General features: G+C 47.2%; 1 long non-coding RNA gene across 2 annotated transcripts in view; it reads left to right on the forward strand.

Annotated features, from left to right (window-relative positions):
* LOC138993157 (uncharacterized) overlaps positions 1–16,356 on the forward strand; it is a 73,872-nt gene that overhangs the window by 15,714 nt on the left and 41,802 nt on the right. For both annotated transcript variants that reach the window (XR_011468238.1, XR_011468237.1), the window contains exon 2: positions 9,231–9,319. This is a non-coding gene — a long non-coding RNA (uncharacterized lncRNA). The remainder of the gene's footprint in view (positions 1–9,230; positions 9,320–16,356) is intronic.

Consider the following 16,356-nt stretch of genomic DNA (forward strand, 5'->3'; position numbering starts at 1 on the left):
ATGAAGGAGAATGTCTTTATTTATAGGAGACACATGCTGACATTTTTAGGTGCGAAATGTCCTGAGGTCTGCAACTTTCAAATGGTTCCAAACAAAAGTAAACATATGGAGAGAGAGAAACAAACATGACAGAATCTTAATTGTTGAATCTAGGTGAAGGGAATGTGTGTGTCAATTGTATTATTCTTTCACCTTATCTGTAGGTTTCAACTTTGTAAAAATAAAAAGGGCGGAGACAAGGAAAGTCGATTTCAAGGTAATTATTACGGAAATCTACAATGAAAATGTGAACCTAAAGATAAAAGGCCTTTCAAACTGAGAAGCAGCGAACATCTATTCGAGATCCAAGAATAGCTGTTCAAAATGCAGTGATTCAGGCAGAAACCCAAAAAATGTTCCGGTTAGGAGGCAAAGGCAATGGGTGTTATGAGAAAGGGGAGGGGGACAATCCTATCAGAAGGAAGGCACAGATAACATGGCGGTGTTCGTTCTAAAGCATGTTCAGTCTGGTAGGCATCAGTATGGTAATCATAACATCTGCTTTCTTGCTATTCTTGCAAACTTCTTTGGGACACAGTGTTGCCTGGGTTATCTTGCCCCGTTTCAGACATTCCAAGGGTGTGAGGCGTCAGATGTGAAAGGCAGTTCCTCTGGCATTGCAGGTCCAGCTCCATTGTTAAGTGGCTCCATTGATTATTTTTTGCAAAAACAGATGTAAGAAAACACACATGCACACAATTGAGTTGCCACACCTCCGGGGAGTAAATGTGGGACCACGGATGACACTGCAGTGGGACTCACAAGTGTTTCGTTGTGGTGTGTCCTCTGTCATCACAGCCCTGTGATTGTGGGCAATCTGCCTAAACTCTCTGTGTGCATTTCCGAGGGCTCCCGTAACAAACAATGTGGCTTAGAAAACAGACATGTATCGTCTCACAGTTCTGGATGCCAGAAGTCGAAATCAGGGTGTCATGGGCTGGCCATGCTCCTCCTGAAACCTATAGGGCAGCGGTTCTCAACCTGTGGGTCGCCAACCTGTGGGTCGCAACCCCTTTGGGGGCTGAACGACCCTTTCACAGGGATCGCCTAAGACCATCGGAAAACACATACATAACTACATATTGTTTTTGTGATTCATCGCTATGCTTTCATTATGTTCAGTTTGTAACAATGAAAATACATCCTGCATATCAGATATTTACATGACGATTCATAACAGTAGCAACATTACAGTGATGAAGTAGCAACGAAAATAATTTTATGTTTGGGGGTCACCACAACATGAGGAACTGTGTGAAAGGGTCGCGGCATCAGGAAGGTTGAGAACCACTGCTCTAGGGGGAAAGAATCTTCCTCGCTTCTTCCTTGTTTCTGGTGATTTGCCAGTTCCTTGGTGATCCCAGTTCGCAGCTGCAGCAGCTCAATGTCCTCTGTGGTCACATAGTGTCCTCTCTGCCTTGTCTGCCCCCTTGTCTCTTCTCCTCTAGGGAAGATAGCCGTTACGTTGGGCAGGACTTAGCCCAGCCACCTCATTTCAAGCTTGCTTACTAGTACATCAGCAAAGACCCTATTAAAATAAGGTCGCACTTATAAGTGGTAGGGGTTAAGGCTCTGACATATCTTTTCGGGGGTCACAATTTAACCTATAACATGCTCCATCCTTCTTTTTCCAACCCCCAAACAAGATTGGGGAGCTGATGTGCAAGGTGAAGCCTGAGGTCCCTTCTGCCCTGCGAGTCTGAGGCTCTGTGTGTCCACCATTTTCAGTCCAGACATGAGTCAGCGTCGGACGGCTGAGGAACCCGAGAGACTTGGCGAGGAGGAAGTCCCAGGTCATGACAGAACAGGAGAAATGCGGCCTTTGGAAAATAGGGTTCCTCAGACTTCATCTTGGATCATGACTCATGTGTCCATTCTTGGCATAACGGGCTGTTTTGTTTCGCTTCTCACAGTTATCCTCTTTGTCCTCGTTTTTATTTGTCTGAATAATTGATGGTCCAAAGGTTTTAATTTTATGTAATTTACATAAAATAAGATGCATTAAAAAAACAATTGTCATAGGACAGATGATTTCATAATTTGGATAGGCCACCAACTGGAGCAGATTAATGAGGAAAAGCAAAAACTCTCTGTCCTTCAGGCTTATTAAAAAAAAAAAAAAGGCAAGATAAGAAGAGAGGATGTTCTGTAATGAATGAGGGCAGCCGCACCTTCAAACCAGCCGGCCCCTCCTGCTGGGCCAGCTCTGGCCATCTGGAGGAGGAGGCCCTTTGAGGCCTCGGGGGAGGGGAGGGGGTTGCAGGCAAGGGGCAGCATCAATGGAGATGATCCACATTCTTCCTGATGTCCCTGTGCTTCAAAGAGAAAACCGTGTCAAAGCCCCGAAGGGAAAAGCACTGATCAGCGAGTTGAAAGAGCACTTGTTCCCAGGACCCCAGGCCCACAGGTCTCCGTGGGACACGTACACAGAGATGCCTCTGCCTTCCGCGGCTCCCTCGGTGCGACCCAAAGTGGACACCGGGCCTGTAAACCAGGACAGGGTGGTGGCCCATCTGGGAAATCTCGGACTTACGGGCAGAAAGTAAAAACCTCCCCGAAATGAAATCCCCTCCAAAATTAGATAACGCTATTTTTTCCCTGGCTTTCAGAAATTATTTAGGTAGACACTTGGTCATTTAATTATGTTGTCATTAGGAAAGCCTGCTCAGTCACTTGCTGCCCACGCTAGATAAAAACACGGGAAATTCACACGATGTCATTATTATTCTGGTCTTTCTCTGCCATTCACCCAGCATTGGGAATGATGGGTTTGTCAACATTTCCATTAATCCGTCTTATTTTCGAGGCCTCCATCTTAGTTGCCGAAAATTGCATTGTACTGGATGGAAGCCTAGAGGTAATTTCCTTTAGTGTTATAGCAGCTGCATTCTTTCACGGCTGGATGTGACTTTGCAAGTGATTTCATTCTCTTTTTGTTTAAAGAAAGTAATTCATTCCTAAGTCTCAACTCTTATTCAAGATTACAGTGTGAATCGTGTGAAGTAAACATTTACAAACAGCACACAATTCAAGTGTCCATCCATCACCATTTGTCCCCCTTATGGCCTCCTCTCCCTCCCGCCACCCACAGCTAGAAAGTTTCGAACTCGGTAACCATGCTCCTAACCACTACTCCCCATTGCCTCTTGCCAAATGTACTGGATGTTTGTGTTGGTGACTCAGTGGTTTCTGTTCCTCTGCAGAAGGAGCTACATGCAAAGCAGAATTACCACTAGGAGATAACTTACAAAGAGCAAGGAGAGACTTGCTCTTTTAGGAGATAAAGTCAGAGCATGGAGAGACGGTGACATAAAGGGAAAGGCTAATGGCATCAAGACACACAATACTGCAAAAATATACCCACTGCTGTGACAAAGCTGTTGAATTTAGGGGGTCATGGAACCCCTTCTGGATACTGCCAACTTTGCCTCTCTGTGTTGGTGTTTTCTTCTTCTTAGAAATGTTTGACTAGTCAAAGCAGCAGCGCTCTGATCGACCGCACTCTGTCCTCCCTTCCATTCCCTTCCCTTCTCAGGTCTTATCTAAGTCCTGGGGGTCTTATGCCACCACCACCGGCTCTGTCATAGTAACCTATGAACCAAGAGGTCATGGTTCGCTTCCCGGTCAGGGCACATGCCCGGGTTGCAGGCTCGATCCCCAGTGTGGGGCGTGCAGGAGGCAGTCAATCAGTGATTCTCTCTCATCATTTTTGTTTCTATCTCTCTCTCCCTCTCCCTTCTTCTCAGAAATCAATCAAGATATATTTAAAAACAAAGAAAGAGCTCAGCCTGCCACTGCAGGCTCTTCCTTGACCCGGCCCCACCCTCATCATCAGCATCCCTCCCACCAGGAATCCTCTGGCCTTCAGCCTCCTGCTCACGTTCGTCCTACCACCTAGAGACCTCTCCTCCCATCTCTCCCTACGTCCTTCCCCTGAAAGCCGTCTCCGACAGCTGGCTGCTGGTCCCCTATACTGGCCCCTTTCTCCTCCGGGGACCCGATAGTGCCGGACAGCGGGACACAGTCTAGGCCCCATAGTGTTTAGCTCTGTGGTGAAGGAGTCGCCACACAACACAGGAGTCCTGCCACCTGGCTGCCTATTTGAACTCCTTTCTCACAGTATTCCATAATTACCCATTCACCCGCCTCTTTCCCCATTTGACTGTAAACCCTCCCACCCCCAGTCCTGCGTCGGATCACCGTGGTCTTTTCAGCCCTTAGCTGAGTTCATGGCATTCGAAGCGCCCAGTAAATGTTTCCTGAAGGAGTCAGAGACAGAACTAATTAATCCCATTTGTTCTTTGTCCAAACGGTGTGACCTTGGGAAAGTTATATAACCCGTCTATGACTTTGCTTCCTTGTAAATTGGGTTAGTAACACCTGTTTGTAAAGGTCAGTGAGGTAATGTTTCTTTTCATGTAAATGCTGGGCTGGGGAGTGAATATGAGGGGAGACCATGTTACATGAGGAACAAGACCCATAATAATGATAATATTAGTAAAAGCTACAATTTTTCAATTGCTGTCACATACTACGTGTTTCAGACCATTATATCGTTAAACACTCCCAACTCTTTGAGCAAGGATTGCTGTACCCATCATACAGATAACACAGCTGAGTCCGAGGAAGGGAAGTACCAGCCAACTGGCAGAGCTGGGGTTCACAGCGTGCCTTAGAGCTGAGCACTGCTATTTGGGTACCATCTCGGGGGCCAGCTGGCCGCTGGCTCCACGGCGGCATCAGGCAGCAGCCCTGGTCCGGGCTGTCCTCGGGTCACACTTGCCCTGAAGAGGCTGGAAGAGAGCAGGCACAGCAGGTGCTACAGAGACCAGAGGAGGAGAGAGGAAGTGCGATTCGGCTTGTGGAAGTACAAGCCCAACTGGCCACCGGGCAGAGGGCAGGAGGAAGGCAGGCGAGCTGGGAGGCAGAGAGCAGTGGGTGGGCCACGGGACCAACCTGAGATGCTGTGTGTAAGGGGATGAGGCACTGCCAGGCCCAGGCTATGCTGGGCAGCACTCCCTGGAGCACACAGAGGTCCCTCTCTCTCCTTCATGTTCACAGAGGCGAGTCCATGACACAGGGCCAGTTTACATGTGTGCGTGTGTGTGTGTGTGTGTGCGCGCACACACACACACACATACACACTTTGACACTGAGCCCCATCACACGCATGACTCTAACTTTCTTTTCCAAGTTTTGTCTCTGTATTTCCTAAGGTCTCCGAGAGCAGCTGTATTTCTAGACAGCGGGGTGCAGGTCAGATCAGAAAGGAACTGAATAAAGTAGTCCCTCTGGTGAGCCAGTTCTTTAGCTAGAAGCTCTGGTCCTTCTAGTTCAGCCATGTTCAACTGGCATGCTGCAAGAATGTTAGTGATTAGTGCATGCATGCCACAAGGTGAAAAGGGTTGAAAAATTGCCGTGTTAGTCCATCCAGAAGAAATGTCACTTGGTGGGTAAAGGTAGGAGCCTGGGTTTACATTTGTCACCACCTTTTAGTGACATTAATGACCCCGTGATACTGAATCTGTTTCCTCCACTGTGAAGGGGGGATAGTAATAGCACCTACCTCGCGAGGCCGAGGAGAGCGTTACACAGACAAGGGCTGCTTCTGTGTGAAGCTGTCCCTCGGCTAAGTGGACGTCATTATTCTCTTTAAAGCTGCCAGAGGTCAATGGTGGTGCGTTCACAACTTGTCTGTAGGCTTTTTATTCGGATGCTTTTGGATTTTGATGAGCCAGGATTTGCAAAAAAATTGACAGATTGGAAAAAAGGAAAGCCAGCGCCAGGGCTTTAATAAGATGACCCCAGCCTTGGGAAGCTGGTGAAGTGGGTTGATAGAGCCATATCTCTGGGCACCTCTGGGACACTTCGGCACCTGGCCCGGCAAGGGGTCCTCCCATGTGGCCACCTTGGCAGGCCAGGCTTGGCAGGATTCTGCCATCCCCAAACCTCGCTGCCTGCCATGCCTCCTACAGCTTGGAAGTGGTACGCAAACCGACATAGCTCTCTCTCCCAGCAGACGACCATGGCTGTGGACCTGCTCATGGCAAAGTGAGGAGGAAGTAGGGTGCGGTCCCTGAGGGTTCCTTCTTCTACTCCTCTATCTGGGGGACTAGTACAGTGCCTGCTGAAAGACCAAGCGCAGGACGGACACTCTTGGGTGACTGATTCCAGCAGGGGAAGGGGTGGTCTCCAACCTTCCAGCTAAAAGGCCCTTTAGAGCCATCTAGTCCAGCCTCGCAAAGGCTCCACATCCAGCTTTGCTTCTCTGCTATCTCTGGACCTTGAGAAAGAAGATACCTACAGAGAAGGGCTCCTAGTGGCTAACTGGGCTCACATTTTATTTTCATTTTTGTAAATATTTGTATTGATTTCAGAGCGGAGAGAGAAGAGAGAAAGAGGGAGAGGGAGAGAGAAAGAGAGAGAGAGAGAAAGAGAGAGAGAGAGAGAAACATCAATGATGAGAGTCACTGATAGGCTGCCTCTTGCACGTCCCCCACTAGGATTTGAGCCACAGCCCGGATGTGTGCCCTGACCATTACCTCCTGGTTCATAGGTCTAAGCTCAACCACTGAGCCAGGCCAGCTGGGCCAACTGGGCTCAAATTTAAAAGCGGAGCCTAGCGGCCATGTCTAAACAGGGGCCTCTCCTGCAAACTGCACTTCAGGGAGAAGCCTGCACTGAACTGCCTGCCTCCCCGTGTTCCTTCCATCTGAACCAAACCTTACAAAGGAGTTCCTGGAACAGTACTTCAATCAATAGGACTAAGGCTTTCCGTTCAATTGGAGCTGCATAGCTATATCCCGTCCATCAGCATCTTCACTGACCAACCAGGACAATGCTTTTTGGACCAATCAAGCTTCAAGGATTTGGAGTCCTCATTTGCACGAGGATGAACCAATCAGAGACTAGGGGCGGGGACTTCTGTCAGTATGTCACCTCCCTTCTGGCTCAGAGACTGAGTTTCCCCCGCTGGAGCCTCCACACCAGATACCTCACCAGAGCAGAGCTGTCAAACCAGAGTGACCTGGCCCCCGGCCACCTGGCCCCAGGGCTGCCTCACAGCCAAGCTGTGCGGCTTCATAATGGAGCTGTCATCCTTGAGCTGTTCCACAGCCACGCTGGATCACAGTTGAAACTGTTTGCACTGAATAAAGGTTCCCTCTTCACCGCACCCCAAACCGGGCACTCCTGCTGACACTGAACTGGGACCAAAGACCACTGTGTGTGATGGGCCTGCCTGCCTCCCCTGTTCCTTCCATCTGAACCAAACCTTACAAAGGTTTGCCTCAGCTTCCTTATTTCGGCAATAGGAATGTTCACAGCTGCCCACCCAACACCCCCAGGACCTCTTAGCTCACATTCTCCGCCTCAGGGTCCTGGATGAAGAGGACATGTGCGGGAATGCGCAAGCGGGAAGCCACCAGGAGCTCCTTTCTCATTCAAGCCCAAACAAGGAAAATCTGAGAAAGGCCTGTCCTTTGCCGTTATCTGCCATCAGAACTGACTAAGCAAAACTACGAACAGGCCAAGAATGAGCTTCCTCCTGATTTATGAACCCAATTGTGTTCTTGCTGTGTTTGATCGATTCAGCTAATAAAATGCTTTGGTTTTCCTTTATACCAAGCAGAGAAATTTCCCTATAAAAATGTCCCAAATGACTGTACTTTTGAGATAAGTGTGACCCTCCTGGGCAATTTTTGTGCATATTGGAATGTATATAGTGTTACAGCCCTTTTCAACGTGTTTATTGACAAGAATGATCAATGAATAGGATCTCTTGATAGAGAATGAGCGTAGAGCCTCCCCTCCCCTTACTCTTACCCTTACTTGGCAGGCATGCCTAGAAGCTGTCCTGGTACATCCTTCTTTGAGAACTTTTCTCCGTTTAATGATCTGATGGAGATCCTGAAATGTTTTGCCAGATCCCCAAAGAAAGCAGTGGGGAAAGACAGAGTTACCTGCTCATATGTAAGGAGGTTGCGAGGTGCCCCGCCATGCCAGTCAGGCACGGTGCTCTCTGGCCTGGCACATGCCCTCAGGAGCCGTGTCGTCTGAGGCAAGTCACACCACCTCCGTGGATCTCAGCTTCCTTATTTCGGCAATAGGAATGTTCACAGCTGCCCTGCATGCCTGTACATGGTTGTAGGGGTGACATGGCACAATGTACAACCAAGGGCGTTGTAGAGGCAGCAAGCCATACACATGCAAGGGATAATTATTGTGCTGTTACGGCGGCCTGTGATTAACTGGCATTAGCCTGGAGAATTTTCTTTCCCCAGGTAAAAACGTCTTTGTTTCCAAGTTAAAATGGTTAACTTCCCTCCAGATGGGACTAGGCATTGATCTTCCAGTTCTCACTCACAATGGAACAGTATCTCTTGGAGATCAGTCTAAATGTTACCTTTGTACCCTCTAGCACTAAAAATAGGTTTGGAGACATTATGTCCCTGGATTTGAAAATCATTACCCACAAAAGTCTTTTCCTCTTCAGTTCTGCAGAGCTGTTCTGGGCCCACACAGAGCCGGCCACCTGAGAGAGAGAGAGAGAGAGAGAGAGAGAGAGAGAGATACTCATTTGTGTTTGAGGAATATTTCAGGAAAGGGGCCGGGACTTCAGGGTTGGGGCTGGGAGCACTTCCCTCTGCTGCTCAGTTTAGTCAGAGCCTTAAATCCTAAAGTTGGAAAGTTGTCTGCACCAAACTCCTCATTTTAAGATAGCTCAAAATACATTAAGGAAGTAACATAGGTGTACTGACAGGTTATGTCATTAACTTTTTTAAAAATTCAATTTTCTGATTTCCAGGCCAATGTTCTTCCCATCACATCATTAATAATATGGTCAACTTCGGCCCTAGCTGGTTTGGCTCAGTGGATAGAGCATCCGCCTGTGGACTGAAGGGTCCCAGGTTCGATTCCGGCCATGGGCACATGCTCGGGTTGCGGGCTTGATCCCGTAGGGGACATGCAGAAGGCAGCCAATCAATGATTCTCTCATATCATTGATGTTTCTCTCTCTCTCTCCCTCTTCCTTCCTCTCTGAAATCAATAAAGACATACATTAAAAAAAAAATATATGGTCAACTTCGACCACCACCACAACAGCTACTGTTTACTGAACAATGAGTATGTATTAGACATTGCACTAAGCTATATATTTATTCATATATTCACTCATTTATCTCCTGCAGAATCTAGTGTGGCCGATATTGCTCCTGTTTTACAGATGAGGACAATGAAGCTCAGAAATAGTAATTACTTGTCCAGAGTCTCGGTGCTGGTATGTATGTACATCGGCTCACAGTGCAGAACAAGAAGGGGAATATGTCCGTGGTTGTTGCTGTTGTTAATGTATAACATTGTGTCTACATCTCTTAAAAAGTTAAAAATGAGCCCCAGCCAGTTTTGCTCAGTGGATAGAGCATCGGCCTGCAGACCAAAGGGTCCCAGGTTTGATTCCAGTCAAGGGCAAGTACCTCAGTTGCAGGCTCCTCCTCGGCCCAGGCCCTGGTCTGGGCTCGTGCAGGAGACAACCAATCGATGTTTCTGTCTTCCCCCTCTCTCCCACTCTCCCTTAAAGTCAATGGAAAAATATCCTCAGGTGAGGATTAACAGAAAGTAAAAATTTAAAAAAAAACACAAAACGTTAAAGATGAAAAATCATTCCTTACCCCAAATATCAAGGGCCCTAGAAAATATACTTGGAATTGAACCGTCACACAAAACTCACCCTGAAGCAGCCCGACTTCGTACGGACAGGGCTTACCTATAAACGAGGGAGTGGAGTTTCCATGTTCTTCTGCATACCAAGCTCCTAGGACGAAGACACAGGGTGAGTCAGAAGGTAAATGGCAAGCCTTTGGCCACAGTGAAAAGACTCATTTCCCCACTTGCTCAGCAGCAAAACATTGAGGCAACTACTTGATGTGCTAGGAAGGTTGAAGGCATTTTTCAGTCTCGATGTTGCTTTAAGAACAGTTAAACCAACCTCTGCTGCGCCTGCTGGGGTTTTATTCTGAAGATCCTATACTTGGGCTTTTTCTCCTCTCATCTTATGGGACGGATGATCTGAGGCTCACCAGGCCCTACAGTAGTCAGTTGCCACAATAAGTTTGCCCCCTTCTTGATCTCATAAGTTTCCAACTTTTCTTAACAAGTGTAATTCCTCTCTAAAGCCTTTCCACAAGTTAGAGAGCTTGAGTTTTAAAACGCTGAAAAGGATTTAATTATAACTCATTTTTCCAGAAATTCTGTCCTTTCTAAAATGCTAGCTTTACATTAAACAATGCTATGAAGGAAAGTCTGAAAAGCATCAGAATGAGTTCCTGAAATTTCTCCAGTACAAAATCATAATAAGGGAGGGAGAAGAGCCGTCCCAGAAATCAGCCCAGGTTCCTCAAGCCCAAATAGACACTGGGTAAAATTTGACAAGAATTTTAAAAATATAGAAACAATCTCATGGTTGATTATTGACTGTTTCTGGAATGCAGTGTATAATGTTCCTGGGAAAGAAAATCATGAAGTTCATGTAACAGGACATTTAAAGGCCAGTGTGTGGCTCAGTGGTTGAGCATCGACCTATGAACCAGGAGGTCAGGGTTCGGTTGCGGGCTTGACCCCCAGTGGCAGGTGTGCAGGAGGCAGTTGATCAATGATTCTCTCTCATCACTGATGTTTCTATCTCTCTCTCCCACTCCCTTCCTCTTTAAATCAACAACAACAAAAAATTTTTTAAAGAGCAGAATGAGCTGTCATAAGTGGGGTCAGCATCCTCAGTCCTGCCCACTCTGTCTCTTCCATTCATGTATCATGTGTTCACATATCTGTCCATGCCTAGCATTTCAACACTTAGGGACTTGAGTCCCTACTAAACTCTAAGCCAGGGGTCCTCAAACTACGGCCCACGGGCCACATGCGGCCCGCCGAAAACATTTGTTTTTTTACTTCAAAATAAGATATGTGCAGTTTGCATAGGAAATTGTTCATAGTTTTTTTTTTAAACTATAGTCTGGCCCTCCAACGGTCTGAGGGACAGTGAACTGGCCCCCTGTTTAAAAAGTTTGAGGACCCCTGCTCTAAGCTCTTGGAATCCCAAACTGAAACTTTCATGGTCTGTACCCTTGAGAAACACTCTGTGAATTGGTGGAAATAGACACTACATGAGTCACTATGACGAGCTGTAATACCTGCCACAATGGAGACAGGTACAAAATGGAATGAGGCTCAGGTTGCGAAGCTTTGGGGAATCAGGGGTGGATTTACCAAGGAGGTGACACTTGAGATGGAGCTCAAATGCTAACTAGCAGTTAGCCAGCAAGGGAGAGAAAGGGGGAGGGACACTCCTGATGATGCCACCGATGCATGAAAGACCACGGTGAGTTTAGGGTGGTGAGGGGGGAAGAGGCAGGGAGGCTGAACCAGTAGGCAGGTTCTGGGGGCAGATTATGAAGGACGGTCTCCACATCACCCAGCAGCCAGCCAGGCCGTCAACCAGAGCAAAACCTCTGGCCATTCGGCTCGGCCCTATTCTCAGCACATCTGCTGGCCTCTGTCTCAATCCCACTCACCTCCCAGGAGAGGGGCACGGGGAGAGGGAAGAGTTGTCCTATTCCAGGCTATGAATTAGGAATTATAGGTAACTGGGAACTGGAGAAGAATATCAAGGGAGGACCTGGCCTGCTAGATATACACTGAGTGGCCAGATTATGATGACCACCCCATCAGTACAATAAAGTGAATTAGTTATGCAAATAGTAATAATAATAAAACCTTGAGACTATTTGCTTAGGAAGTTTTCAATATTCAGTATTTTTGGAAGTGTCAATGAAGTACTGATGGGGTGGTCATAATAATCTGGCCACTCAGTGTATGTTAGAAAGAGAACTTGGCTAGAAATATCAAGGGTAAGTGGAAAGGAGGGAAGCCTGGAAGCAGACCAGTGAGGACTACGGGTTATAGGTTATCCCAGTTTATTAGTCAGGGTTCTACAAGGAAACAGAACCAAGAGGGTGTGTGTTCTGTTTTATTGTGAGGAATTGGCTCACGTGCCTGTATAGACTGAGAAGTCAAGACCCAGGAGAGTTGGGGGTATAGCCCCAGTTCGAGTCCCAAGGCGTAAGCACCAGGAGAGCCAATGACATAAGTTGCTGTCCAAGTCCCAGTCCAAAGGCAAGAGAAGACCCATGTTCCAGCTCAAAGATGGGCGGAGAGGGAAGTCTTCCAGCCTTTTATTCCAGCCAGGCTTTCCGTGGATTGAAGGCTGCTTTACTGAGCCTACTGATTCCAATGCTCACCTCATTCAGAAACACCCTCACAGACACACACCCAAGATAATGTTTAACCACATATCTGGGCAGACAGGTTGGCACATTAAGTTAACCACCAACACCCCTAGTCACTGATTTTCGGGTCGCTCCACAGCCTTGTCCCCTGTCAGTTTCCAGAGTGATCGTCTCCTCAAGCCAGTCTGGGTCTGCCACCGGCCTGCTTGGCGTCTCCTGCCACCTGCAGGGTACGAGGTGAGGTTTCCCGCAGGGGGCAGGCCCTTGCTGGGAGGAGCCTCCTGGCCAGTCTCCACAGGCCCATCTCTCCCTCACCCTACATCCCCACCACACTACCCAGCTTCCTAGCGGAGGCTGCACTCGCCTTCCCCGGGATACTTTTAGCCTTGCATTCCTTTCCCTTCCCACTGCCCTGGCTAACTCCTAATTCATTGTCAAGACTCATTTTAGGCCATTCTTTAGGGCATGTTTCAGAAAGCCTTTCCTGACTTTGCCTACCTCCTCGGTCTGTTGTCACCACCCCAGTAAGTTGAATAAGGAAGGAATAAAAGAAAGAAATTATCAAACAAAAAGAGCGCCCATCTGTTCCAAAGCATCCTTTTTTATGCCCCTGTTTCACAATATTACCCTCAGCATCCCAGACTGCATTCTGTACCTGGACAGATCTTCCTAAAAGAGCACCTCTGCTCAGCCACTCCTGTGCTCCCCTCTTGTCGAATGCACTGATGAGGACAATAATGATGGTGATGACAGCAACTTACTATTTGCCAGGCTTGGGACAGACATTGTACACACCTTCAGGAAGCCAACTGAAAAGATCATGGAGGATCTTTTCATGGTTCTTGTCAGAGCCTTGTGATTATCATAGCTCTGTAGTATAATTTGAAGTCAGGTTTACACCACATTTTCTAATGCAAATTTTTTTCTTTAAAAAAAATATTTTTATTGATTTCAGAGAGGAAGAGAGAGATAGAAACATCAATGATGAAAGAGAACCATTGATTGGCTGCCTCCTACACAACCCACATCGGGGGTCGAGCCCACAACCCGGGCATGTACCCTGACAGGGAATCGAATCATGGCCCCCGGTTCATAGGCCGATGCTCAACCACTGAGCTATGCCAGCCAGGCAATTTTTATTTCCAGAGGCAAAATTTATCTTAGCAGACATACCTCAGTGGCATGGACCACTCATTGGTATACGACAGCCCATGAGGGACACAAGCCTGAGGTAGATTTCCTCACCAGGAAACGTTTGCCGGAACAATCCTCATACTTCCTAGAGCATGTGAATTTACTGGCACTCATCAGTTTCTTTTCTGTGGGTTGAACATGTCTTTGTCTTCTTTGTGCTATTTAAAAGCTCTCTAATCAAAGTTGGCTTGGGGCTTGGTCCTTCCTGCAAAAAGCCAGCTGGGGTGGAAGGTTCTACCAGGGGCAAGTTATTACACAGCCATTCGCCTTTCAACACGACCGCTGCAAAGTCTCTCCTGCGAGGAACCCAAGGCTTTAACTTTATGAATCATCAAAGCTTTCTCTGATACATGATGTAGAATAACCTTTCCTTTGCAGGATGTCACCAAATGACATGTGCATGGTGCGCAAGCAGAACAAAGGAGAGACCTATTCTAAGCTGAGCCATTGCATAACTCTCTATAGAAACTCTTGACCCATAAAACGCTCACCTGCTTTGTGGAGTTTAAATAAAGCAGAATGGTGCTCTTTTTTAAAGATTTTCTTTATGGTTATCTTCCTGTCAGAATTCCAATTATTCTGTGGTTCAGTGGGAATGTGTCTAGCTGGTTTAAAATTCTTTTTTGGGGTAAGAATGTGAAAAAGATTTTTTTTTGAAAAGCCTGTAATGGAAACATTTATATAATAACTAGAGGCCTGGTGCATGAAATTTGTGCAGGGGTGGGGGCAGTCCCTGATTGCCCCTAACCACTCCGCCTGCCTGATTGCCCCAACTGCTCACCTGCCTGCCTGATCACCCCTAACCGCCTCTGCCTCAGCCCCGCCACCACAGCTTCGTCTGGAATGATGTTCGGAAAGTCGTTTGGCTATCTGGTCTAATTTGCATATTACACTTTTATTATTATAGATGCTGAGCTGCCTCAAATACATTTTATTTCATTATTTGCAATACAGTGTTTTAAAAATAATGTTTTGAATTGAGCCTTATGATTAAAGTGATAAACATTTTTTTTTGGTGCATTTGAAAACATGGTAATTCACTTCTGCTTAAGAATCAAGAGGACCCTGAGGCCAAGTCATGAGAGGACTGCCCACACACCAGTCATAAATATCCACAGCATTGAACTTGGAGTGAGAAATAAACTTATACTGTGTTACATCACTGAGATTTTTATTTTTGTTTTTAACAGTAGCCACTGATATGTCACCGATTGTCCTATCTCCTGCTCTCATTTCCTTGATCCTATTGTCTTTCTTTATCATGTGAGTAGGTCTTTCCTTCTCTTTTATTTTTCTTTTTAAAAAATTTTATTGATTTCAGAGAGGGAGGGAGAGAGAGATAGAAACATCAATGATGAGAGAGAATCATTGACTAGCTGCCTCCTGCACGCCCTCCCCTACCCCCCCACCCCCACCCCAGTGGGGATCGAGCCCACAACCCTGGCATGTGCCCTGACCAGGAATCAAACCTTGGACCTCCTGGTTCATAGGTCAGCGCTCAACCACTGAACCACGTGGACCGGGCAGGTCTTTCAGATATAATAACCAAACCAAACTGCTTTTATTGGATTTGGGATTAAGGCCTGGACAGTGTTGAAATAAGCAGACTCAATGGATTTAATTAGGAGAAAAAGTTCAATTGATTCAATTTTTTTTAAGCGTACATGTTACATATCTAGGGCAATTTTTATTAAACAGCTGTAGTTTAAAGATCACATGAGAGTCTCATGGTGATTGTGGTAAATGCAGTTACCTCAGTGGTAGGAGTCCAGCAGATGTGCACACACCCATCCTCAGGGGATGAGAACCAGTGTGCATGGGCTGGGAAAGAGAGATTAGCCTCAGCTCTCGGCCGGCGATCTTCACGCGAATGGCACTGTGGCTGCCAGTGTGCAAGCGCAGACACTGTAAGCGTCAGGCAGCAGTCAGAACCGGGCTGGGAAAGATATTAGTGCTGCATAGGACTGGGCGAGGCTTCCGAAAGGATTAGAGTTTCAAAACGGCTTTAAAAAAGTCCCCAGTGAAAATGCCAGTCTGATTTTGTGTAAGCAGCTCTCTTGTCGATGGAGTATGGCAAGTAATCCTCCCCCTTCTCTTCTTGCTCCAAGTCGGCGGCTCTCCAACTGGGCTCGGTGACTCCCATTCAGGGGCTGTCTCAAGAGGAGGGCTCCAGGCAACTCATTCCAGATCTGACCAGAAAAGCTGACCCTCCAACCCTCGCCCCATGAGCTATATGAATGTTAACTCCCATCTTTCATGGGACAAGTATGTGAAGAAAGCCATCTTGGTTCTGGTTAATTTTTTTTTTTTTTTTTTAGTCCTTCTATTATTCCTCCCAGGGCATTTCTAGATCCTTCCCATCCTAATCACTACTCTTCAAATAAAACCTGATTTAGGAAGGCCCCGTAGAATCAGTACATTCAGAACTAGACATTATACCACTAGAGGCCCGGTGCACGAAATTCATGCAAGGGTATGTATGGGGGGGTGTCCCTCAGCCCGGCCTGCACCCTCTCGCAATTCAGGACTGCTGGATCCTAACTGCTCACCTGCCTGCCTGCCCAATCGCCTCTAACCACTCTGTCTGCCTGCCCAATCGCCCCTAATCCCTCTGCCTGCCTAATCACCCCCAACTGCTCGCCTGCCTGTCTGATCACCTCTAACCACTCACCTGCCTGTCTGATCGCCCCTAACCACTCTGCCTGCCTGCCTGATCGCCCCTAACCACTCACCTGCCTGCCTGATCGCCCCTAACCGCCTCTGGCTCGGCTCCTGCTGCCATGGTTTCCTCAGGAACTACGTCCAGAATGACGTCTGGAAGGTTGTTTGGCTGTCCAGTCTA

This window comes from Myotis yumanensis, unplaced genomic scaffold (assembly GCF_028538775.1).
Source record: "Myotis yumanensis isolate MYYU_CA2020_CCGP unplaced genomic scaffold, mMyoYum1.0.hap1 SCAF_15, whole genome shotgun sequence".
Classification (NCBI taxonomy): Eukaryota; Metazoa; Chordata; class Mammalia; order Chiroptera; family Vespertilionidae; genus Myotis; species Myotis yumanensis.